This window comes from Ictidomys tridecemlineatus, chromosome 12 (assembly GCF_052094955.1).
Source record: "Ictidomys tridecemlineatus isolate mIctTri1 chromosome 12, mIctTri1.hap1, whole genome shotgun sequence".
In the NCBI taxonomy this organism is placed as follows: Eukaryota; Metazoa; Chordata; class Mammalia; order Rodentia; family Sciuridae; genus Ictidomys; species Ictidomys tridecemlineatus.
This window is the reverse complement of record NC_135488.1, coordinates 108,727,963-108,753,513: the sequence shown is the minus strand read 5'-3', so window position 1 is coordinate 108,753,513 and position 25,551 is coordinate 108,727,963. Positions and strand designations below refer to the sequence as shown.

The 25,551-nt window shown below is 39.3% G+C and overlaps 1 long non-coding RNA gene across 1 annotated transcript in view; it reads right to left on the bottom strand.

Moving 5' to 3' along the window:
• LOC120885036 (uncharacterized) overlaps positions 1 to 25,146 on the bottom strand; it is a 58,275-nt gene extending 33,129 nt beyond the window's left edge. Inside the window, exons 1-2 of the long non-coding RNA XR_013429227.1 lie at positions 24,984 to 25,146; positions 22,539 to 22,651 (exon numbers count right to left, since the gene is read on the bottom strand). This is a non-coding gene — a long non-coding RNA (uncharacterized LOC120885036). The remainder of the gene's footprint in view (positions 1 to 22,538; positions 22,652 to 24,983) is intronic.
• Between the last annotated feature and the right edge of the window lie 405 nt (positions 25,147 to 25,551).

Below are 25,551 nucleotides of genomic sequence, written 5' to 3'. Positions count from 1 at the left end.
TGCATTTGGAAGGCTCAGATAAGCATATAAAATATATATTTTTAATACTCTGGATATAGGAGCAAAAAATCAGTAAAATATCTTCTGTAGTGGGATCTTCTCTCCTACATTAGTAACTTTTGGTATAAGAATGTGGAGTTAAGTGTCAGATGAGGTTAACTTGCCCTAAGTGTCTATATGTCTATCCATATTATGTCTAGCTAGCTAGAAATCTAAATAAAATGGTACCTGGAGGGAATTCCTTAACCCAGAATAGCAAACCACAATAAAATAAAACTGCAGACATCTTTTGAAGTCAGAATATATACGTTTTATTATGCAATACAACAAAACTGGACATTTACTATATTTACTATCAAATTCTTCATCACTATGAATCCAATAACCATATTTAGCTCAAAAATTTAAAGAGAAAATCAACAGTTTGGGCCCAGGTATATTTTCTAAAAGAATGCTTAATTTTATACTTTAAAATTGAAATGAATGCCTATTTTTTTTTGTACACAATCTATGGGTTATAAAGCTAAACAAATATCTTGGTTTCTGATAAAAAGGCGGCCATCTTTTCTTCTACCACATCACCCATAAAACTGCTGACTGCTCTCACGGAGCAGCCTGGAGCTGGCGAGCCATGCTGAACCCTCCTGCTCCTCCTCCTGGGTCTGCACTGTCCTTCTTTGTCAGCTGCATCATCTGTGTTCTGCTCAGTTCCTGCAGTCTTTGGATAGGGAACAAGGGGATTCCTCTTCTGGTTAGGAAACCCAAACCCTGTCAAGGTCGATAATGAAAGTCAATACTGATTCAGACAGGAACCTGACCGTCTCCGGGAATAGGACTGCCCCAGGCACCGTGCTTCATCAGGCCCCTCTCTGAGACCACATGGGCTGCATGCCAACTGAGGAGAAATGTCAGCACTTGTAAAATATGAGAAAGCTGAGCCCCAGGTAACTGGCTGGGGGTGTTTCTTCCTCAGATGATCACCTGAATCACCAGAGTCCAAGGACAGAGATTGGCAGCCATGTGTGCAATGGTCCCTACCTGCAACTGCCTCCTGTTCAGCTGGTTCCACCCAGACACTCCAAGATGGAAGAAGGGCCGACACAGAGGTAGAAACTTTCATTCCGTGGTAGTGACTAATTGGATAAGGATGAGATAGGATGAAGAACTGAGTTGTTTTCATGTCCACGTAGTTAAAATCCTCTGTGACCTACTTCTCAGATTTTGATAATCCCAACATGTGGGTTCTAATTATGAAAATCTGAATGTAGCTTTTATGTCAATCTTTGGCTGCACAACTTTTCTTATAGTAGGATTTTTTTCTATTAAATACTAAAAATGATAAGAGATTGATGCCAGCCCTCATCACCACCACACATTACCACTGTCAGTCAAAGCCACCAGATCAGGTTTTGCCTGACCTGCTTTAGTTGATAATAATGGCTGTGAATTCAAATCACATTACAGGTTGACTGAGTGCACTTGTCTCTCTGTATTCCACAGTAGCACATCTGATCTGTGAGCAAAGGAAGGTACCAGGTCTGTTACCCAATAAGATATTATGAAAATTATCAAATAATGTGCAAAATCTTTTGATGAATAACACCAAGAGGGTCAAACCCCCAGAGTAGAACATCCCTAATAATTACACCTAATATGTTTCTGATTTTTAATGCTTCATATTAGTAAGTCCTCAGTGACAGTGTGTTATAAATAGATGAACAGATGGCAACCATGTCAAGTTAGGTATAAAAATGATTGAGAGGTGCTGGTGGTGTTGCTCAGTGGTAGAGTGCTTGCCTAGCAATTGTGAGGCCCTAGGTTCGATCCTCAGCCCACATAAAAGTAAATAAATAAATTAAAGGTATTGTGCCCAACTACAACTAAAAAATAAACACTAAAAAATGTCCAAGAACTTGAAAAAAGAGAAACCATGATTGTTTTACAAAAGTGGGATTCTGGGTGAGTTTCTCCTTCTTAAAAATACCATTCTGTATTATTATTGAAGCAGTCATGTTTCAATAATAACCACAATTTCAGTTGGCATTGAATTCAGTTCATCGAAGATTGATGAGTGAGACTGTGCCTGTCCCTTAGAAACACACACAAACATCTAAGCCATGGTCAATGTCCTTGAAAACCACAATGTGCCTTAGAAAGTAGGGCACATGCATGAAATGGAGAAGTTTCAAGCAGATCATGACTTAACACAATGCTCAAATGAGCAAGGTAGAGAAGCGCTGCAAGAAAAAGCCTCGGCTTATGCTTCAGGAAAATCTATAGAGCCCTAAACCCGCGAGAGGGAAGCATTGGCTTTGCCTACTGCAGCAATTAGAAGCCAGAGCTGAAATCAATGCGGCAGCCACTGGAGCAGTCTGCAGCTCTGAGGCTGCAGCTCCTTACAGCCATCGATTTTCCCTGGCCTTGGGGCTTGGTTCACCTCACTCTTTCCACCTCGTCCCCCTGTGGCTCCCAGGCGTCAGGCACAGGTCACTGCTTCCATGAAAATTACCCAAGGATCATTATTAGGCTGTAAATCCACAAAGACCGTGGAAAGGGTCACAAACAGTTTCTAGCAACCACTAACTGTTGCTCCTATGTCACTGCTTTTGCTGACACATAACTCATTCTTTCTTAGAGCATTCAAGAAATGGTTCTTCCTCTTAATCCTGAAGTCCAAAATTCCACATTCAGGCTGGCTCCAAATGACATTTTCCCTTCATCTCTTATCACAGTGTCCTTTCTCTCAAAACTTCCTCCCATAAGTTTAGTCCTATCAGTCTCCTTGGCCTCCTCTGAGTAATCTCCCTATTCTCAGCCCACAGAGTTCTACTCATGCCTTTCCTTCTCCCTCTAAGTCCTTTAAGACCTTGTTCAAGGGCTGCCTACCCAGGCCACCCATCCAAACTAAGTCCCGCTCCTCCCTCCAACAATCTACTCCACCCTCATAGCATAATATTAAATATTTTCTTAGATATGTCTTACCCAATTGATTATGAGTATCCAGAAAGTCACTCACATCTTACCCAAAACAGAGCCTTGCATTGTGTACTAGGCAGCCAGATGGAAATGAGTCAAACTAACGTGGCATTGTGCAAAGAGCAAAGATAACTTATATGAACATGAGAATTATAGCACTAACAGGCACAGTCCATAAGCCAAGGTGCTTATTTGTAGCCATACCTGGAAGGTAGTTCTTCATTTGATTTTGAGAAGATAATAAAGGTTCTTAGTCGAAAAAAAAAACTTTAAAACTACATTCTGAAGCTTCTGGAAGGAAGCTTCTACGAGTATCTTATGTGGTTAATGACAAAAGTTGAAAAACACATTCTGAGGTCACTATCCAATGCTTCAACAAGAGGAAAGCTGGTCTGGACCAGGACATCTGTTTGTTTGCTTCTGTTACTGACCACTTTGGTAATACTTAGGCTTTGCGTCTCAACTCAGGGATGGGCTGCAGAGAGCTGCCGGGCTGCAAATGATTCTCGAGTTTCTGTTTCTCATGCATTATCTGAGCGGTTTTAATAAAAATCTGATTAAAGGATTCTGCCTGGTCTCCACAGGCCAGTGGGCATTCATAGGAGGGAGCACAAAGTGTAATGTGCTTCCCTCCCTCAGAGCTGCGGTGAGAGCAGCAGCCAGCCATGGACTGCCTAGCAGCTTTTGCTGAGGCTGAAGGAGGATTACCAAGCTGTGGCACAGCCGGTGGAGCTCGCAGAAACCACCCAAGACTCTAAAGGACTTGCATGTGTAACTAATTCACTATATGACCTTGTCGTATAGTTTGGATTACACAAAAATGATAACAAAAGCTCAGAGTGGGCAAGCAATTTGCCAAACATAATCTAAGGTTTCATTCAGTTTTTTCAATAGACAAGTTTTTGACAAGTTCTTATGTCCAGGCAGTGTGCTTAATAATAAATCCTGGTGAATTTAGATCTTGAATCCATCTCTCTCACAAATCCAGGATTGTATGCACTGTGTCAAGATGACTTTAAAACCCAAATAATAAAATGCATTGAATTTGATCTCTGAGGTCCTTTTCTACTCTGTATTCAAAGAATATAATGCATTTTTTTCCCTGGGAAAATTGAGGGGAAAAAAGTAGGGAGGGCAAGTTTTGGTCTGAGTTTTTATGTATAAAAAACTGCAGTTTACTTCAATCAAAACTCTAATGAGATTCTGATCCACTTCTGTACCCTCTTAGGAATTTTTGATTCAGCATAACGGGTACCCCTCTGTTCAAGGGCATCTCCCCTTATTCTAATGGGGGGACACATAAGCAATAATCCCAACAGTAAATAAAATATTATTACAGTGTTAGGTACAGAAAAGTGCTAAGTACAGTGAAAGTTCACTGACCATAATCTCTGCAATCAGGACATTTTTTTGGTGGAAGACTAGATCTCAGTTTACACTGATATTAACTGGAAATTGTTCAAACAAGAAGAGAGAAAAGGGCAACAGAGGAGCTGTCAATGAACAAGCAAAAGCGAGGGGATAGAAGGCAACCTAGTGTGTTCAGAAAAACACAGGGACTTCTCTGGTTCTGCAGAGTCCACCAGAAAGATCAAGGCTGACTGCAAAGGAAGCTGGAGAAGGAGGTCTGACTTTCTTTTCAACATATAAAGGAAGGGACTCATTTAAAAATATCTAAAGCAAATCACACAGTGCCCTGCAACAGTTTCAAAATTCAACCATGGTGATTGCATCCTGGGGCTTAGCAGAGGATGCATCACCCCATAGACAATGCAGTCAATGTTTTTACAGAGAAAGAAATGAACACATAAAATGGTTTAGTGTTTTCAGTAACAGGAAGAGAAAATGCATCAGTTCAGTTACTATTGTATCCAGTATGTACACATCTGCGTGTATATCTATATATGTGTGCTACCCACCACCACCACTGTAGTTAGCTGCAGTAGAAGACAGGTGCCACCTTGGTTCTTTGGTAAAATCCATTTCCTGTATTGTCATTCCCAGTCCACATCAACCTAGCCAATCTGACATTAGCCAATCTGACATTATAATCCAAGGATCTAGGGAGAAACACTGTGCTTTTCTAAACAATATATTCCTTTTACCTAAAGAAAACTTGGAAGAACTAACGTCATTGACATTTTACTGAGAATTGACTAATTTTAATTAACTAATTAAAAGTAATATTACTAGAGTATTACTAATTCTTTTTTGGCAAAGAAGGGTATTGCAACAGGCAGGGATATCAAAAAGATGTGGCAAAAGATAGGTAAAAATAGCAGGCGTCCTAAATGCTGCCTTTGCGTTTATCACTAAATTTTGATGTATGTCAAATATTTATCTCCAGGGAGGTCTGGGAAATTCTAAGGCAGAGACCAGACTGAGCAAGATGGATATCCTAAAGCTGAGCCATTTGAGATTTACTTTGTGATGTGACAGTTTGATATATTTTATACCATCATAATGAATTCTCCATTTCCCAATTTAATTGCATGACTACTCGCATTTTGAATTAGAGATGCTTTTCTCCGTCTTAACGAGCAGGGCTGTTCTTCACTGACTGGGAAACTGTAAGAGAAATTAATGCTTCTACTGTTTTGCAAACTCTGCAGAATTTCTCCAGATTTTATGGAGCCCAAAGCTTGCATGGTTTAGAGGATACTTAGGGGCAGGACAGATGGGGAGGCAGAGAGCCACATGTTGTTTTGGACTAAAACAAAAAAAGGATAATGGGAAAAAGGGTTAGAAAAGTGGGAAAAGGTTGAATCAGTCGTGTGTTTGAATGCCAAATCAAGGAGTTTGGGTATTTAGAGGAAGCTCATTAGATAATCATTATATAATAGATTTATGGCTATTTTTATAGACTCATTCCGTTGTAGTTTTGCAGAAATGTGCTCCCTGCTTTGAGTAGGGAACCAGTAAATTATTGGCTCACATTATAAAAGCCTGATGCCAACTTGGTTTTTCTTAATGGTATAGAATTCTTTTGGATCTCTAGATTTAGAAACCATTTTACTTTCTGGAAACTATTTTGCTTTCTATAATTTTATGTCTTTTCATTTATAAAACAAATATGCATACACCCTGGGAAGCAATTGCCAAACATTAATATTTCAATGTGAGCCTACTGTTCTTTTCTTGAACACAAAAGAAAAAAAATCACTTCTGATAACAGCCATGCTATGTCTCTAAAGTAATAAAACAGATTGAAAATTTGTACCACCAGGTACTGGCTCAGTGATGTGAACTGTGTATAGGGGTGGGGAGTGGCTATCACTCTGAGTGCAGTCTGGAGCAAGAAATCATACCTCTTAATTTAATAGATAAAATTTAATATAAGTAATTAACTAGGTTCAGGTCATTTGAAACTGGGTAACTGGCCCCACTAGAGTAGGACAGCACTCTAAAGCCTCTTTCCCTCCACATAGTACTTTATTATACATATTTGTCCCACAGTTAGCTGCATCAAATGACAATTTCTATTTCAAAGAGTGACCTGCTGTTCATGTCATGCCTAATACGCACATTGAAAGTCCAGCAGAATGCAATCTGACTAAATTTGGCATACAAGAATTTAATTGGATATCTTACTTAAGAATTATCCACGACTCCAATTCAGTTTAATTGTTTATCACATATCAAGCCAGCAAGTCACTTCAATTTGATCAAAAGATCAAATTGGGAATAAAAAATCCTACCTCCTGATAAAATCCCAAGCCCCATTCTATTTTTGTTAGCCTACCTTATCCTATCGCTTCTGAAAGAATTGCTCATCTAAAAAAACTAGCATTTCTGGTTCCCAACATGAGCAATCTGCAATCAGCGCCCCCCCCCCAAAAAAAAATGTTGGTATCATTTTCCAAGGAGCTAACTCACACTGAAGGTGTCAGTGGGAAACTGCTGGCTGTGTCTCTAGCCACCACCCTCACACACATACACACAAACCTGTTTTCTGCCAGCTGCCTGGATGCATGCTATCCCAAACACCTCACCTCATTTGGAAACACTAAGTTTTCATCTCAAAAATCTACATTTCATTTGCCAAGATTAATTTAAACTCAATACATTTGATCAGTCACTTAAAGATGCTAAGTGCCTGTTCAGATAGATCATTGTAGGACTAGGCCCTCTTCAAATACATCACTTTATTCATTTCTGTATATGAGAAGATTGTAAGCTGGAAGGAAGAGCAGAGTTCTGGGAGCTCAAAACTGGTTCCATCACTTTAACACAGGATCTCAAGTGAGTTATTTCATTTCCCCATGCCTTGGAATTCTTATCTTTTAAATGCATATGGGATAAAACTCCTACCACTCCTGGCCTATAATCTCTGCATCGCACCCCAGTTTTATTACCATGGTTCTGTTACACAGCATGACAAATAGGATATTGCAGATGTCATTAAAGTTACTAATCAGTTGTTCTTAAAATAGAAAGATTACTCTGGATTATTTAGGAGGACCTGGAATAGAAAGGCAGAAGAAGAATTCAAAGAGATGTGGTGCATGAGAAGGACCGGACTTGCCATTGCTGGTTTGTAGATGGAGGGGTCAAGTGGAAAAATGACAGAGAAATTATTTCTTTCAATATCTAGTGAATACTGAAAAGGATCTCAAGCCCCAGAGGAGAACTGCAGCTGCAGGTGATTCCTTGATTTTATCTTGGCAAGATATGAATGGATCAGAGAATTCAACCATATCACATCAGGTTCCAATCTACAGAACCGTGAGATAAATAAGGGGTATTGTTTTGAACCACTAAAAGCTTGTGATCATTTAATTTGTTACACAGTGTTAGAAAATAAATACAAGAGGCAATATGATACTTCGTTAATGCAAGAAGTCATTATGAACAATAAAAATCTCCACAAATGTTCTTTGTTTTTTTTTTCTGTTGTTATTGTTTCCTTCATGCAAATTCTCTATACCCTCTGGTTTCCAGTCATTGTTTTATTTATTTTTTTAATCCAAGAGGATCAGTTATGATAGGGACCAGATAGAACTGAGAAAAGTTTGCATCTCAGAAACAGTTGACAAGAAACAATCAAGTTGCATGCTGGCTCACTCTTCCTAGGTCTATGATCCTGCAGAAAGGCATATTTTGTTCTAAGGGCCTTTTATAGACCACCATTACCTTTGGGATTCTGCATGATCCCAATTATAATTACTCTGTAGATGAGATGCTTATCCAGCTGTAACACTGGATTGGTTCTGGGGCTGTCTATGCCCCTAGAGTCTCATTTCTGGCCCTGCGGGGTAGTAACACCAGGTTGCTCCATTATCCTTTCTTTCTCCGAGGGCTCCTGAAGGCTCTTCACTGTCTGCAACTATATTAGTCTGGAGATCTCATTCCAGACACTCATTCAGTCAACTAGAACAGAAATTAAAATCTTTGGTCCAACTTTGAGCTAAAAAAAAATTGACTGGTTCTTCACCATGTATCATTTCCCATATACCTCTCTCCCTAGAAAAACACACCATATCCAAAGAATGTTTACTGTAAAGGAAAAAAGAAAGATCTGCTGTTTCTTGCCACCATCCATATTTGTATTTTTAGGAGACCATATCTTATTTATTATATTATCTGTATCTCCAACTTTGTTCAAAAATAAAAAATAAGGCTTTTTTTCATCTTCCTCTGTGACTTTTAAATGATTAATTACATATTGTCCTTGGTAATTTTGCAAATATAATACTTTAAACTGAAAATTTTTCCTGATTGCCATTGCAAGTATTCTTAGTTCCAAAGTAGTCTGAGTTGTAAACACTACAGGAGTATTTTTGTCTGTATTCTGGCTCCACTAAGTATTCAGAGCATACAGTGATTAGGAGCTGATACTCTGAAAATAGCCTCCGTTGTGCATCTCAACTCTATCATTAACTAGCCATGATCTTGTGCAAGTTATTTAACTCTCCAGGCCTGGGATTTTTCATCTGTAGAATTCATCCATCCATTACGCATAGCTCCTGAGTACCTACCACTTAAATTATTATTATTATCATCATCAACATTCTATTCAAATTCCCAGAACACTGACTAAAAACAGAGCATTCAACTGGTTGGTAAAACAATCAGTGGCAAAGTCATAGTTTGCTGTCATGATTTCTTGGTTTTCCTTGTTGTCCTGCATTGATATCTCCACATTTGATGGTCTTCTAGGCTCCAAGGAGTCAATGCAGTAGGAATAAACTCCAACTATCAGTGAGTGTGCAGGAAGTGGATGGAAGGTGTGCACAGCTCTGATTCCAGTGAGATCACAGCAGCATAGTCTCTGGGGACCTATTTATCTGAGGCTGGTGTTGGCAAAAACTGCAGAGGTTGCCAGGGCTCTGGGTGTCTGCAGAGGCCTCGTGGACTGTTAGAAACTTCAGTGGTAAAGGATGCTAGGATATTCCTAATTTCTTTATCTCCAAAGGGGGAAGTCATTGCCGAGGTGATCACTCTTGGCACTGGCTCAGGCTCACAAGTACCATGGTGGCAGTGGCATTTTTGTCTTATGCATGTGGAAAGGATCTGGAACTCAGGCACGTGTGGAGTTACCTCGGCTTGGAAGCCTAGGAATGCGGTAGCACTAGTCCTCAAGGTACAAGTGCCCCTTCTATCATTTTTTTTTTGTAGTGATATGCAAGGTACAGGTGCTTGTGGAACAACCAGGGTCAGGAGTGTGGGCATGTGCAGAGCTATGGACTCTGGGGTCTGAGTCACAGGAGTGGCAGTGACTCCAGTGTTCTAGTCGCAGGCACTCACCATGTGGCTGCAGAGACAGAACACCGATATGTGCAGGTCCACTCTGGTCCAGAGACCAGGACACAGACATGCAAGGGGTGGCATTGGCTTCTGCTGCAGAGCCAGTATTTGCAGAGTGACTGCAGTAATCTGGATCAAAGGTACATGTGGAATGACAGTAGCTCTGAGGTCTTATACGCAGATTAGTTTTCTGTATCAATAGCTCCAAAGTCTGGATCACACTTGCTCATGAAGCAGTAATGAAATTGGGGATCCATGATTCTGGACCCAGGATGGTGTTACCCTGCTTTGATGGCTCCAGTGTCTGCAGTGTGGGTGCCTACAATGTGAACCTGGATCTAAGGCCTGGAGTGCAGCCATGCATGAAGGAGCCCAAGTTCTGGACTAGGAAGCGTGCAGTGTTGGAAGGCTTGACAGTCCTGATCCCAGGATGACACAACAATGGCTTTTTCTGGAAGTGGGGGACAGAGCACAGCATGTCCATCTCCAGGGAGTCTGTGGTAGCCATGGCTGTTAATTACCTCAGTGGAGAATCTTCTGGTGTCCTCAGGAGAACAGAACACTAGCGACCCTGATGATGGCATTGACTGTCTGGCTGACACTGACTAATAATGATGGTACCTGCCCTTCCTCTTTGTTCCTAATCATTCCCTGGTGTCTCAGGTATGCTGATCTCCCCTGAGATTTAATTCAGTTATTCCTCTTGATGTTTTCTGGGTAGTTTTACTCCATTTTGTTGCTGCAGGTTCTCAACTGAATCCTTCAGCCCTCCCAGGGCTACTTCTCTTCATGTATAGCTACCTAATTGTGGGTTTTGTGGTCATCGTTTGTTTGTGAAGGGCTGAAGGCTGATGTTTTCTTTCATCTTGCAGATGTAGCAATAGTCAACGATGATGCCAAGATAATTCAGTGGGGAAATAAATGTGTTTTCAGCAAATCATGCTTGACCAACTGCATATCTACATACCAGAGAATAAAGTCAGGCCCCTTTTTGGCTCCATACACCAAAATGAACCAAAAATGCATGATAGATCTAAATGTAACAGCTAAAAGTATAAAATTCTTAGGAAAAAATGTAGACAATTTTGACCTTGATAAAGGCAAAGCATTCTTGGATATGATTTCAAAAGCATAAGCAACATAAGAACAAGATATACATTGGACTTCATCAAATTTAAAACCTATAGTCCTACAAATGATACCATTAAGAAGATGAAAAATATAACCTACAAAGTATGATAAAAATATTTACAAATTATAAAACCATATATCTGCCAAAGTACTTGTGTTTCAAATATATAAAAGCTCTTACTCAGTAATTTAACAAGATAAATCAGCCAATTTAAAAATGTACCAATGATTTGAAGAGGCTTTTCTCTCAAGAAGATATTGGCATTTTTTTTTGAAAATGTTAAATATACACTTACCATATGACTTAAAGATTTTATTCCTAGATATCTACACAAAAGAATGAAAACATATTCTCTACAAAAAAATGTATACGTGAATGTTCATAGCATTTTTATTCATGATAGACATAAATTGGAAATAATCCACAAATCCATAAACCCCTGAATGCATAACCAAAACATGCTGTATTCATAAAATGGAATACCAATTAACTATAAAAAGAATAAAACACTGAAATACATAACAACATGAATGAACCTTAAACCATCACGTAAAGTGAAAAACAAAAACAGAAACAGAAGACTAAACACTGCATGATCCTATTGACAGAGAATTCTAGAAAGTCTGTTTGCTTGGCACTTGGCACTTCGGTGAGGAGGAAGGGGTCAGATACACAAGTGCATACCATGGGGGTGATAGGATGCTCTGTAAAGGGATCTTGAGGATGGGTGTACAGCCCTATAGATCTAATAGATACTGTTCAACTACACACTTAACTATGTCATGTATATAAATTTACCTTCATAAAGTTAATAAACTAGATTTAAAATTAAGAACTTCATTTCATTTAAAGGATATGAAAAACAGTAACTTTCATATATGTGAAAATAAATTGTCTCAGTGATTTTGAAAAACTGAGATCATCTAAGTTTAACTCTGATACCTCATGGTTTTACTGTTAGGCAGTATATACTCCATAGAACCACCTATGTATATTCACTACAGACACATGATTTCTCAGAAACAGTGCAACATCAGCCCCAAGCTAGCAATGCAAATATACAGACATGTGTTTTGTTACATTCATAATATGCAACAATGAAAGTCAATGAATTATTTCTGCATGAAAGAACATGGATAAAATACTTAATTATAAAGCTAATGACAAAAGCCAGACATAATTATATAGAAATATAGATACTGTTTATATATTTAAATTTAGCAAAACTAATCTAAGGATTCAACATCAAGGCACTGGTCACTTTTAGGGAAGAGAGGTTGCATTCTAACCTGCTAGAGGCATGGAGAGTTTTTAGAGTGCCGGTAATGTTCACTTCATAGTCTGATGGTGGTGATGTAGATATGTTGACTTTATGATAATGCATTGAGAAGTACAGTGACAATTCATATACACACTTGTATTTATGCTAATTGTTAGTACAGAAATATTGTTATGACTTTTCAGTCCCCTGAAAAGCTCATGTGTGACCATGAAGGAATGTCACACCATTAATCTCAAATCATGATGTGGAGTTATGTAATATAAATTAACTCTATCTTCTATAGAGTGATTAGCTTATGAGCTAAACTTCATCAGTAGGTTAATCCATTTGACAGGTTAATAATCTGAACCGACTGGTGGATGGTAACTGTAGGCAGGTTGGGCATGGCTGGAGGAAGCAGTCAACTCAGCTTTTAAATCTCAATTTCAGGAGGGAAGGCCCAGGAGCAATATTGGCAAAACTACGTTGTTATATCATATGCACATACAAATATGTAACAACAAATCCCATTATTATGCACAACTATGATTCACCAATGAAAAATATGTGTGGAAAAAATAAATAAATCTCAAGTTCATAATAAAAGCAATTCCTTTCAACATGTATTACTAACACTTTATCATGGTCAGGTGAGATGATGCTTTTTACTCCTTCCTAAAATGGGTGTCTATTCCTAACCTATAGGGAAATATCTCAGTCTAACCATTAATCCCAAATCATGATGTGGATTTAAGTATCCAAATTAATTCTATCTTCCATCAACCACTGAGTTTGTATCATCCAATCTGCTCCTTAGATTTTATCAATAATATCTTTGTTTCAAGTGTTTGGTTTTTATCTGCTGATAATATGAAAAAAATTCTGCCTTGATATTTCTTTTAATAATTGTGTAGACTTTTAATAGCCTAGGTAATATACATCTTATAAGAAAATAATGTTTCAAAATTTAAATTCTACCTTTGGGGGCCTTGCCTTTTATTCAGTTTTCCTGAAACTCTAAATTTAAATCTTTATGAAAACTGGTGCCATTATATGAAATATCAATACCACTTTTTACTTGGAAAAAAATATAAAATTAAATTCTGAATGTGCAACCTTGATATTCACATAACTTTTCGATTTGTCTATTATCCTGTCCACTGTAAAAAATCAGAGCCATGGTTATTTTAGTCCCTTTAGTTAAAATGACAGAATTGCCATTACAGTTCTTCCACATAGTTAACAAGAGGTATTATCCACTATGACACTGAGAAATACCCCATAGCTTTGTTCTGCATTGATTTTTACATTAGAAACCACCCACACTGACCTATGGGCCTTTCTCAAACTAATAAAATTACAATCTGAAATTATAGGCCAAACTCTTTTACAAGGTTCTCCTATTATAAGGAGATGACTTTATGGAAGGAGAAATTCATGGAGTAGCAAATCTCCTTAGTCATTCTTGGCACATGAGCTTTTAGCAGTACATGGAAAATAATTTCCATCAAAAGTCAGAACAACTAAGATGAATCAAGCCAATTTAGTGTAAGCAGTTTCCAAAATCACCTGTAACTCTTTTGCATGGACCCCTTTTCACATCAGAACAGTAAACTATGTTGAGGACTCCACGTGCCATTTATGTCCTCAGCACCCAACAATCTGCATAGCACAAAAAAGAGTGCTTAATAAAAACTCGTCAGACAAGTGTCAATTTGTTCTTCCAAAGCATGTTTCTTTTCCCCCTGAAAAGTAACAGGCCCTTTCTGTACCCTTCAGCTTATCAAATTCCCTGACACCTAAACGAAGACTCATGAAAAACAGATTTATATCATCATTTCCTAGATCACTGAGGGGAAAAGACTCTAGGCTCAAAACTCATTCTTGTTATAGTGACTCCTGGGTTACCCAAGTCTAGGCTCTGGTGATCTATATTTAGATCTAAATATAAACTAAAACTAAAGAAAGACTAGACTCTAATACCTAAGCAACAGTAGATTGCAAATGTATATAATTGCCTTTTCCTTCTCCACAGTACAAAGCTTTGAATTCTTTGAATTCAACTTTCTCCAATTGTCTAGTTGGAGAAAGCAAGGAGTTCAGTGATGACAAAAGAGACTTTCACATCTTGGTCCAAAACTCGGTTCTTCTCCAGTCTGTGCACTGAAGGAATACCTACCAAATAACCCGGAAACCAGAGAAGACCCATCGTTGGCACCAGCCTGAAAATGTGCACCACTAATTTTAAATGCCACTTATTATCATGCAAACTGGAAGAATTTGAATCTCAACCTCCACGCTATTCAACTAGTATGGCATCCGGTGCCAGTTTGACACTAGAATCTTAGATACTTATAGGGTTTCCAGACAACAGGGAAGGGGCTTCTCCCCTCCAATTGACCATGACTTGATCTGGCCTCTAGGATGATCTCAGGCACAGTTTTACTGTTGCTCCTGTAGCCCTCTGACCCCAAGCCAAGAATGTGTCCAATCACCTGCTTTTGGGACTGTGACCTCAGACTGAAGACCTAGCACACATCACAGACCCTCTCACTCCTTCGTACTTGCTCCTTAGGACTCTGTCACGAAGGGTTCAAGGTTCAAGCCTTACTACGTTCTGGGCAGTGTTTTAATTTCTATGTGTGTTATCCTCTAGATTCTCATAAGTGTGAAGTGGGGACACTACAGTTTCTAATACTGTTTACCAGTAAAACACATAGTCACAGAGAAGTTTAGGAATTCACATAAGGTCACACAATAAAAAGCAAAACCAAATGGGCTGGGGATGTGGCTCAAGCGGTAGCGGGCTCGCTTGGCATGCATGTGGCCCGTTTCGATCTTCAGCACCACATACAACAAAACAAAACAAAAAGATGTTGTGTCCGCCGAAAACTAAAAAATAAATATTAAAAATTTTTCTCTCTCTCTCTCTCTCCCTCTCTCTGTCTCTTAAAAAAAAAAAAAAGCAAAACCAAGAATAAAAGTCATGACTGTCACCATAGTTAATGAACTCATCTAAGGAAAATAACATTTTTGATAATAATGATGATGATGGTGTGATACAATATCTAAAGTAGTTTGCTGGAAATTTCAGGTACATGTATGGAGTATGTTACAAAAGCAATCTCTACTTGTAGAGATTTGTAAAATCATCAAATGAAGAAAAATAAGACTAATAGTTACTGGAGTAGTGGGGGAAAGATCAGACTACACATCTGTCTGACCCAAATGCCCTGCTCTGCCCCCACAAGTAATTTCAGTTATTTCCTAAGGCTCCTCATTGAGTATGATATAGCCATTCTTCCTGGGCTGTCTCCTCTCTCCCTCTGCGTCACCCACTGCCACCTCTTCAGTCTTGGCCTCATCTTCAGTCACATAGACCTGCTTGCTCTTCCCCAAGTTCTTCTTCCTCGTATCCCATGCCTCCACTCACGTTCATGGTTAATTACTGCACACCTCTCACCTGCTCAGCTTAAATGATCCCAGTGATGCATTCTCTGACTACGTCCTGAACTCTCCATTTATGCAGAAATACCCATCTATGTGACTGTTTCCCCTATAACCCCATACAGCAACAGAAACTAAAAGATGCCTACCCCTGGGTCACAAAGCCAGCTGACCCAGCACACTGACAAGACTTCTCTGGGCAGGCACCATCACCAGCCTATCCTTCAGAACACAGTTCCCTCTGAAGTGGCAGAGTCCCAGAGCCCATGGAGCTGGTCACCAGTACCAAGAGGGTGGGAGAGTGAGTTAGCATCAGAATATGACAGTTGCCCAGGAACTCTCTGGGACAGCTTCTACATTCACTCACTGTGACAAGGTTAGGCTACATCTGAATGAAACTCAGAACAAGTTGTGAGATTTGAAGAAGCAAATGTTACAGGGAGGAGAACTCTGGAATGAGTTCCAGGGATCCCAGTTTGAGTTCTTCCTCCATTATTCATACATTTTCAAAAGTTGAAAAAGTCACTTAGCATGCTAGAAATTATGTAACTTTAAGGTCAGCACTAAATGTAAGAATGGGTATGGTTGAGTTTGTAAACCATAAAATATAGAATAGAGTTACTGAGTTATAAAGTCCCTAATAAAGTCCTTAACAACAGAGATTGTGTCTTACATTTCTTGTCTCCCCATAAATATATTTGGGACACCTATGTTAAAATGTAATAGAAAGAGCCCTATTTGCTCTGAATTTTTACATTGGTTGTATTATCTTGCTGCCAGTCAGAGAGTAGCATGAACTTCTCCCTGAGTCAAATTTATTTATGAGTGTTTTTAGTGAAAATATGATGTTCAGAGTTGCTGCCACTACATTTCAATCAACTCCTATATAAGGCCAACCTACCTCCTAGTGATAATGGACTCAAATGAACCTCCATAATAGGAAGCTTAGATATCTCTGGCATGATGAACAGACCAGGAGCAAGCTAACCTAGAGTGGATGGAACCCCATCCAAGGGCGGATGTAAATGGGAACAGTTTGGGACTATCCAACTCGGCTATTTAGTGACTCCAATAATGGCCAGCCTATGGTACGTGAACTAATGTTTCATGTCTTTCCTACTGAGCCTCACATTGCGATTGAAGGAAACAATATGGAATATTTGCTCATTTCCCCCACGACAGTCATCGTGAGGAGAAAAAGCACAAGGGATAATACATGTGATTTGCAAAAATATTGATTTTAATCTCTTTGTATCTGTGCAGGTGTGCCAACCAGAATTATTCCATGGAAATAATTGGCCCATGGAATGGATCAAGTGCTAACTTTGAAAATCAGTTTGATTCCATATCAACTTCAGTAATGGGACAAATGCATAGAAGATAATATTTTCATTTCACATAAAGAAAATAAAACTAAAATAGTTATGGGCCTTACACAAAGACAAGCAAATCAGAAGCGGAGGGAACAGTAGGTTCTACCCAAGTTTCATTTCCAGTGCTAGATAGAAGGAGGGAAGCATGATAAGAGGTTCTGATTCCCAGTGTGAGGGAAGGGCCAGGAGTTGATGGCCTGGTGAGCCAGTCTTACTCATAAAGACGGAGACATTGCTGTCTTTCCATTTGGACACCCGTGAGCATTACTCTTCACTGAGAGATAATGATGCAATCTGCTCTCATCAAAGAAAGAAAGGGAAGATTACCAGGGATTTACATAACTCAGCACACAGCAAGGCATTTTTCAAGGTTCTTCGGCAATGTCATTTTACTTATAAACTGTTCAAAGGAGGAATATTTATGGCCCTTCGACCTCTCCCACTGGCCCTAAAAGAAATTGAATTTCCAACCAAATCCATTTACAAGGAAAGAGCTATTCATTCTAATAAAGCCACATGGTAAGTACATTAAGTCGGGGAAAATGTCTTTTGATGAACAGAGATATTACACCCACAGGAGTGGCAGCAACCTCAGGGAAAGTTGAGGTTGGCTGCTTCTGATCTCACTTGAAATTTTCCCAGCTCATAAAGCATGACAAGACCACAAAGCAGCTGCTTTAGAGTTACCCAAGTGCCATTAGCCAACACGCCCAATTTCAGCCTTGATACTTGTGGCATGAAGTAATGTATGAAGAAGAAAAATGGCCGATACTTTAAAAAGATCTTCAGCTTCCAATCTGTACAAATATAGTCCTGGTACCAGCACTAACACAGAGGGCATGCCAAAAGATAGGTAAGAAGATATTTGTCTGTAAGAAATGTACAAAAAGACTTGTGTATTCAGTGTGGAGCATGACAAAACAAACACAATCAGATGTCAAAAACAGACTGTCAACAACAGGACTAATTTGGCCAGCTTCAGATGAGCTTCCCAATAGTAGGGCAGTGGGGTTGGTAAGAAAAATATGAATTCAATGCTTTGGAGGGAATATGAAATGACCTTAGAAGTTGAGAAAGAGTGAGGAAGAAGCATGTATTAATTATTCTTCCCATGTTCCTGACTTAAAAGGTTTAGTGAGTGGTGCTGGTAGACACTAAGCTCTGGGACACTGAATGAGAATTGGGGGAAACTCTGATAGGTTAATTTAAAAATTCTGAGTCTAAATGTCCTCTGGGACATTCATAAAAGCAAATGGCATCACAGTCTGGTCACACACATAGGAATATATGTGCTGGGTACAAAGAACTTGCAGTTGCTAGGAAATTGGAATTATCCCTAAAGTCCCAATCCCCTGCTCTCTTTTCAGAGTATCTAAGTCAGAAATCCCAATGATTTGCACCAAATTGTAACCTTGCTTTTAAAGAAAGATGTGTTTTATTTAAGATTGCATAGGATAAATATAACAATAATTCAAACGTGATCACTTTAGGAAAGAAAGTCCTAATTTACACCCAATTGCCACATCAGTTGTAGAAAACTCAAAATCAAGTTGGTTTTTAGGTACCTTGGATAACGCTTCTGGAATACAGATCCTGAAAAGAATAAAATCTGGTTTTCTGTAGGCCACCTAACAATAACCCTGAGATCTCCAATAGGATAGAGTCAAAGAAATGTCCTGCAAGACGACATTCATTGTGCCTGCTAAATTGGGAGCAGTCATTCATCACCCAAACACTAGTCAGTGATACTTCTGATAAGTGAGCCACAGATAATGTAAAATCAGAGAAATTTGAGTTTGGAACTTTCATAATGTTGACAGAAATGAGGAGAAAGGAATAAAAAACAAAAAGATAAGCAACACACAGAGAGAGAGAGAGAGAGAGAGAGAGAGAGAGAGAGAGAGATATTTCAGGCCTCAGTGGCTGTGTTATAAATGGGAATGGAACATTACAAGGAAGCAGGTAAGCTTGTGAAAGAGAGGGAGATGAAACTTCATGTTAGGCAGTAAGTGGGACAGTGAGAGAACACAGAAAGCAGAAATTGATTCTTTATCATACACAAAAGTCCCCTAATTTCTTTGGTTGCTAGAAACCAGAACCAATTTCCCTGCTTATCAGTGAAATCAAAAGGAAAGTCTATATATATTCTGATGAAAATTAGAGAGAAAATCACAGTTTTTCTCAGTAAACACAAGCACTTGACAACTAGACCAAGCAGAAAGTGGGGGCGGGGGTAGGGGGTGGGGGATGAAGCACACTGGTAAATCCCAGCCTTAAGAAACAGAACAAGATTCCTATGAAGATATTCCAGAAGGAGATAGCAGAACTTCACTGAACTAAGATTAATAAACTTCTGGGTAATAAGAAGCTTGAAGGGACCTGAGTTTAATTGATGAATAAGAGTGAAATATGATTGAACTATTATTACATATAATAAAAGCAATAAAACTACAATCCAGTGTGTATTAGAAAAGAGGATGAGCTTGGAGGAGTGAGAGTGAAGAAGAAATCAATAAGGAAAAGCTTATTTTCCCCTCTTAACAGGAAAAAAAGGTACAAGAAAGAAGAGAAACAGGGGTTCTTCAATCTCTAGGAATATAGGAGGAAATGTTTTTTGACTTAGGTGCTCAAATATAGAGAAAGTTTAAATAAGCAGTAACTTTGATGATACATGAAATTGGTGGATTCTTGGCAATTAGTAAGTTTTTAGCCCAATAAATTTGGAAGATCATATGTGTCAAGGAAGATGAGAGATGTCAGTGGTGTGTGGTAGAACTGAGAGAGAATGTTTTACCATGACCAAGACTTGTAAAGATGAACATGAGCTGTGTTGAGATAAAGAACAAGACTTTTCCTTCCTGATGGAGAGACCAGGAGGACTTTGGGTCAAAGCAGAAAGTTCAGCTGTGAGATGAGCTGTTCTCTCATAAGATCTTTTTTTTTTTTTTTTTTAAAGAGAGAGTGAGAGAGGAGAGAGAGAGAGAATTTTTTTTTTTAATATTTATTTTTTAGTTCTCGGAGGACACAACATCTTTGTTGGTATGTGGTGCTGAGGATCGAACCCGGGCGGCACGCATGCCAGGCAAGCGCGCTACCACTTGAGCCACATCCCCAGCCCATCTCATAAGATCTTTAGAAGTAGATTTAGCACCACCAAATTCTGTGTTCTGGGTTGAAGTCATTAAATCTGGATACCCATATTGGTCCCCACTCAGTAATATCATGCAGACTAGAAGAATTAAGGGACAGATAAAGCAACCTTTGGCCAAGTATGGTATTCAAAATGTTCACAGCCAGTGTGTCATAGACCCCAATCAATTAGAAGGGACCAATCAGAATATGTACAAACTATAAATAACTATAAATACCAGTGGGCACCAGCAGAATTTTTACCCTGCCTAAGAGTTCTATTTGCTCGTCAAGGTCATTGTTACTGGATCAGACTGTTGATAAGCTTCTATAGTGCTTTAAAGGGGATTCTTTTTGAAGGAAACCAAATAAATCTTGCTGCCATATTATTAACCATATTAATATCCTTTTTCAACCTGTTTTAATAAGAAGGTACAGCAGTTAAGCTCTCAGCTCAACAACAATGAATCTGTGACTGGGTGATATCAAACATTTCTGAAACTTTTAATTATGTCTTATTTTTTCATTTACATCAATTTTTCTACTGGCATTGGTGCAGAGCTGTTATGGACCACTCAACATGAAACATGAGCTATGTTACTTTCTAAAGATTTCTTAGAAGAAAACCACCAATGTAGAGATCTGGTTAAATAAGTCTGGTTAAATGCCAATTCCAGGGCTGTGTCAACTCAAAGTCCTCCCGACCCCCAGTGTCCTACGTGGCCTCCTCCTGCATGCTCCTGTGTGCCTTTGCTTCAATGGGTGCCATCTAGGATCTATCCTGTAAAACCACTCAGCTCAAAGCACAGCACCTTTACAGTTTTCTGCAAGAAATCTAACATACTCAATAGTTTTCAAGTTTGGTAACACCCAGGAAAACTGAATGACTTGGAGATCAGATCACACCTTATCTCGCAAAGTCTTGCATTAACACGCTATCACAGCCACTCACCTCCCCCCGCCTTCCAAAACCTCTCAGCAAAAATGATCTTCTCCACCAAGCACATGCACTTCAGCACCAAGATCCGGTCGTGTTTTTGTCCTGGAACAGCCCCACCAGGGCAGCCTGTCTGGCCCAGACTTATTCCTACCATTTATTTAAACTAAGATTTCATTTTCTGTGAAATCATATTTTAACACTATCACTCTAGTATACTATCATATCCATCCTTGGGACATTGTATCTAATATGCTCTCAGACTTTTCAATTGCAAAAAGCATTTTCATATCCATTATCTTATTATACCACCCCTATTTTTTTCCTTCAATCTCTAGGGAGGCAAACGCCAGGACTCACGGAACACCGAGTCTGTAGCCCTTAGCACAGTGCCCGACACACACTGGGTTCTCATCAGTAACTGTGGGTGAATGATCAGTGAATAAATGAATATGGCTATTAAATAGCACGTCAAGGATCATGTATCCTAGAGGAAATAGAACCAGATTTCAGCACATGCCCCAAGTTCTGGTCTTGCTTCAATCCCACTTCACATGTGCCACAGATCTACAGCTTCTTTAACGTGGAGAGATGTAAACTGCCAGAATGAACATAGGCAAATGATTTTTAAAGTGTCAGGCAGGCATTGGGCTCAAAATCTTTATAAGTTTTTTCTAATCCAAAATTTTAATGAAATACTAACAGTCCTCTAAGAGTTGCTGCTGGTACTTGTGAAATGGAATTTTTCCATTAACAAATTTTGTTACACACATAAAACCATGAATACAAACTATATGAATTCAGAAGACCGGGATGTTCTAAAGGGATAATCTTTGATGTCTGAGACATCAAAGACATAAATTCTGCCAGAAAATTCTGTATTCTTCGCTCTACAATGGAAGATGACACGATGCTTCTGCCTGGTAAACAAGTCACCCTCTGTGCTGTTTACACGATTGCAAACACAAGAGAAATCACCCCTTCCCAGGCACGCCCAAGCACTCCACTGTGAAAGCCTAGAGTTGGTTTTTAGAGATGCACAGGTGGATCATCCCCTGCTTGCTGTTGTCAGAGAATGAAAAGCCTCCTTTCTCTCCCCATGAAGCCAGCATTAGGAATCAGAGGACCTATGTGGAAGCTATTGAAGGGCTTATTGATTGTGTGACCTGGGGCAAGGCATACAAATTTCAGGTTTGTAATCTCTAAGGCAGGATGGATAAGCATAAGTCAGTGGTGAGGCGAAGGTGAGAGAAGACAACGGCATTCCAATTATGTTTTCTGGAGCCCCCGGGGTAGAGAGAGGTCAAGCAGCAGAGGCCACAACATTCTCCCCTGCCTCGGCCAGAGAAAGCCAGTTTTCAGACTTGCAAAACCCAGATCCAGGCCTCGGAATTCCCAGCTCAATTATCCATCCACTGAACCAAACAAACATTTCCTCAGAATTGCCCTGTGCTCTAGAGTTGGCAGAGCACATTGTGTACATTATCTTACATCTGACCCTGTCTATGGTACAGGAAAATTCTCCTTCCCACTCACCTGCTGAAGAGTGAGCCTCTAAAAGATTAAGTGATGAGTGGTGGTTCCCAAGATGAATTCACATTAGTTCCAATGGTCACCATCCAAATGATCTTGAAAAGCCACTTGATCTCCTGTATCTCAATTAAATCATTAAAAAAAAAAAAAAAACAGAAACTAGCAGGGCATAGTGGTTAATGCCTGTAATTTCACCCCCCACCTGAGAGTCCTGCACTTCCTGCCAATCTGGGCAGCCTTCACGGTCCTGTTTTCTCCAATAAACAAGATAACCATCTTTAATTTGAAAACTGGTTGCCTTTTCAGATGACCTGTGTTCTCCCAATAAACAAGACACATACTCACTTTTCTTCAGAGAATGAAACTTCTGGCTTATCTTAAGAAGAAGGGGAAAGCATTGATTCAAAATCTGATAGGATTTACAACATAGCCCATATTTCTGCTTCAAAGACCACAAAGAACACATTGTCCTCTTCCCACAGGGACAGCAATCCCAGCCCCAGTAAGTACTTGGAGTGGGACATTTGTTCCTACTTGAAATCAATCAGCATATTAGCAACAAGTGTCACCTGGTTTTCCTGCTAGTGATACTAAATCCATTGCATTCGACAGGAATGCTTGGCTTTCTAAAATGTTTGGTCATTGGTAACATATTCTATCTCCCCTTGATTCCAAATGCCTGACCCTGGGTTCCAGTAAGACATTTTCTATGCTCATTGAAGTCATTAATTTATTGAGTCATCAATGAGCACTAAGCACCTACCCTATGTTGGACTTGGCGCTAAGCATGGTAGATAACAAACCCGTAAGAAGCAGTACTGCCATCAGAATATTTACAATGTTGCCAGGGAGAATTGACTCAAAAAGACAGAGCAGAAAGAGGTAAGCACACAAGGGTTCTAGGATGTGGTGAGCAAAATCTGCTTTCTACTTACGTGTGCAGCACCAGTGTTTGAGTATGAGTCCAATTCTGCAAGTTAGTAAGTGGATGAGGTCTCATCAGGAAAGAGAGCAGAGCTGCTTATGACAGAAGGAAATGCAAAGAAAAAGAGACAATGCAAGAAGCTTGGGAGAAGCAAAATGTAATGCTAAAAATATCAGTGCACAGAGTCAGGGCGACTGGGTTCACATTAGTTCCAATGGTCATCAGCCAAATGATCCTGAAAAGCCACTTGATCTCCTGTATCTCAATTAAATCATTAAAAAAAAAAACAGAAACTAGTTGGGCATAATGGTTAATGTCTATAATTCCAGCAACTTGTGAGACTGAGGCAGGAAGATTGCAAGCTTCAGTAACTTAGCAAGGTCCTAAGCAATTTAGTGAGATCCTGTCTCAAAAATAAGAAAGAAAAAGGGCTGGTAATGTGGCTCAGTGGTAAAGCACCTTTGGGTTAAATCCCCCAGTACCAAACCCATGAAAAGAAAAAGAAAAGAAAACCAGAAACCAAAATAGGTGTCTTGTTCCAAAAATATGGACCTTCAAATATTGTTTTACATGAAATTCTTGGTTTACTTTAAAGATCTCTGATAAGTCTTGCTAAACTTACAGTAACTGGCAGGAAATTGGTTTCAAAGCATTGGGATGGTATGAGTGAAGCAATAAACAGCTATATTCTTAAAGGCCATTTAGCAACTTGAATTCTATGTTAAAGCCACTTGTTATAAAACATAACATAAAAGTTAACACTAGTGCCACAAAAATAATGAATTATAGAAACGAGGATTAACGAGGATTCAAATCTTTCTCATCGAAGACATTAACCGAATATTATTCCTAATTATCTCTTAAGGAGAATGAAATTCCCTTTTCTCTTTTAAGACACGTGATTCATGTTCCTGGCAGCTTTTTCTCAACAATAAAAATTTAATGATAGCATTTAGAAACAAAGAAAATTTCATTATGGAAATTCACTGATTGTGAAATGCATATTCAGTCAAAAAAAGCCATGATAATTTGAAGACCAATATAAGAAAAGTCTAACGCACTTCAAGCTGAGCCTCGTGACATACACCTGTAATGCCGGTGATTTGGGAGACTGAATGCAAGAGACAATGCAAGTTTAAAGCCAGCCTCACCATTCAGTAAGGCCCTAAGCAACTTAGCAAGACCTTGTCTCAAAATAAAAAAATAAAAAGGACTGGGATGTTACTCAGTGGTTGAACACCCCTGGATTCAATCCCCGGTACAAAGAAAAAAAAAATCCCTAATGCACTTCAAGATATGTTATAAAACCACCAGCACGAACACCTGCGGCCTTGATGTAAGGGTGATTAGATTGCGTGTAGACTTGGAGCACAAAGGTGGAAGTTACAGTCTCCAATCCCTTTCTGTCTTGAGAGCTCTCACCCTCCACCAGGTTTATGGCCATAGATCACAGGAGTGAGAACAATTCTGAAGTTCAAAACCCAGAAGGAGAACAGAGCACCAGAACGTTCTGGGCAGCTTACCTGAGCTGTGACAGCAACATCCTTGGAACATCACAGGTGAAGCCACCTCACTTATTCTCACAGGCAGGCACCCTTCAAATTAGAGGAAAATCACTCCAATACAATGCAAGAAGCTGGGGAGAAGAACTCTAAGGCTCAGCCACTCTAAGGCCACCTGCTGAGACAGGGTGATTCCAGTGTGGTCGCAGACTCAGCTGCTTTCAGCACCCATATTTTGATCCTTAAATAGGTAATCATTTTTTCTCTCTCTCTCTCTTTTCCTGCTTCCTCTTTACAATATACTAAAACAGCCAGAATGAGTGGTATTTTCCCCTGGCAAATAACCTCTCTATAGCCTCAAGTTTATCCCCAGTCCTCAGGTTTTCCTACAGCCAGCATCAGCTTGCATAGGAAGGACCCTTCACTTTGAGACAAACTGCTATTCCCAAAATTTTCAGCCCAAACAGAAGGTATAATGAGACAAACTGACCTTCTGGAAGTATCTTGGGAACCAATTAAGAGTGACACTTTTAAAAGGAAAACAAATCATCTACTAGGAATGTGAAAGGAAAAGTATAATTGCTATTCC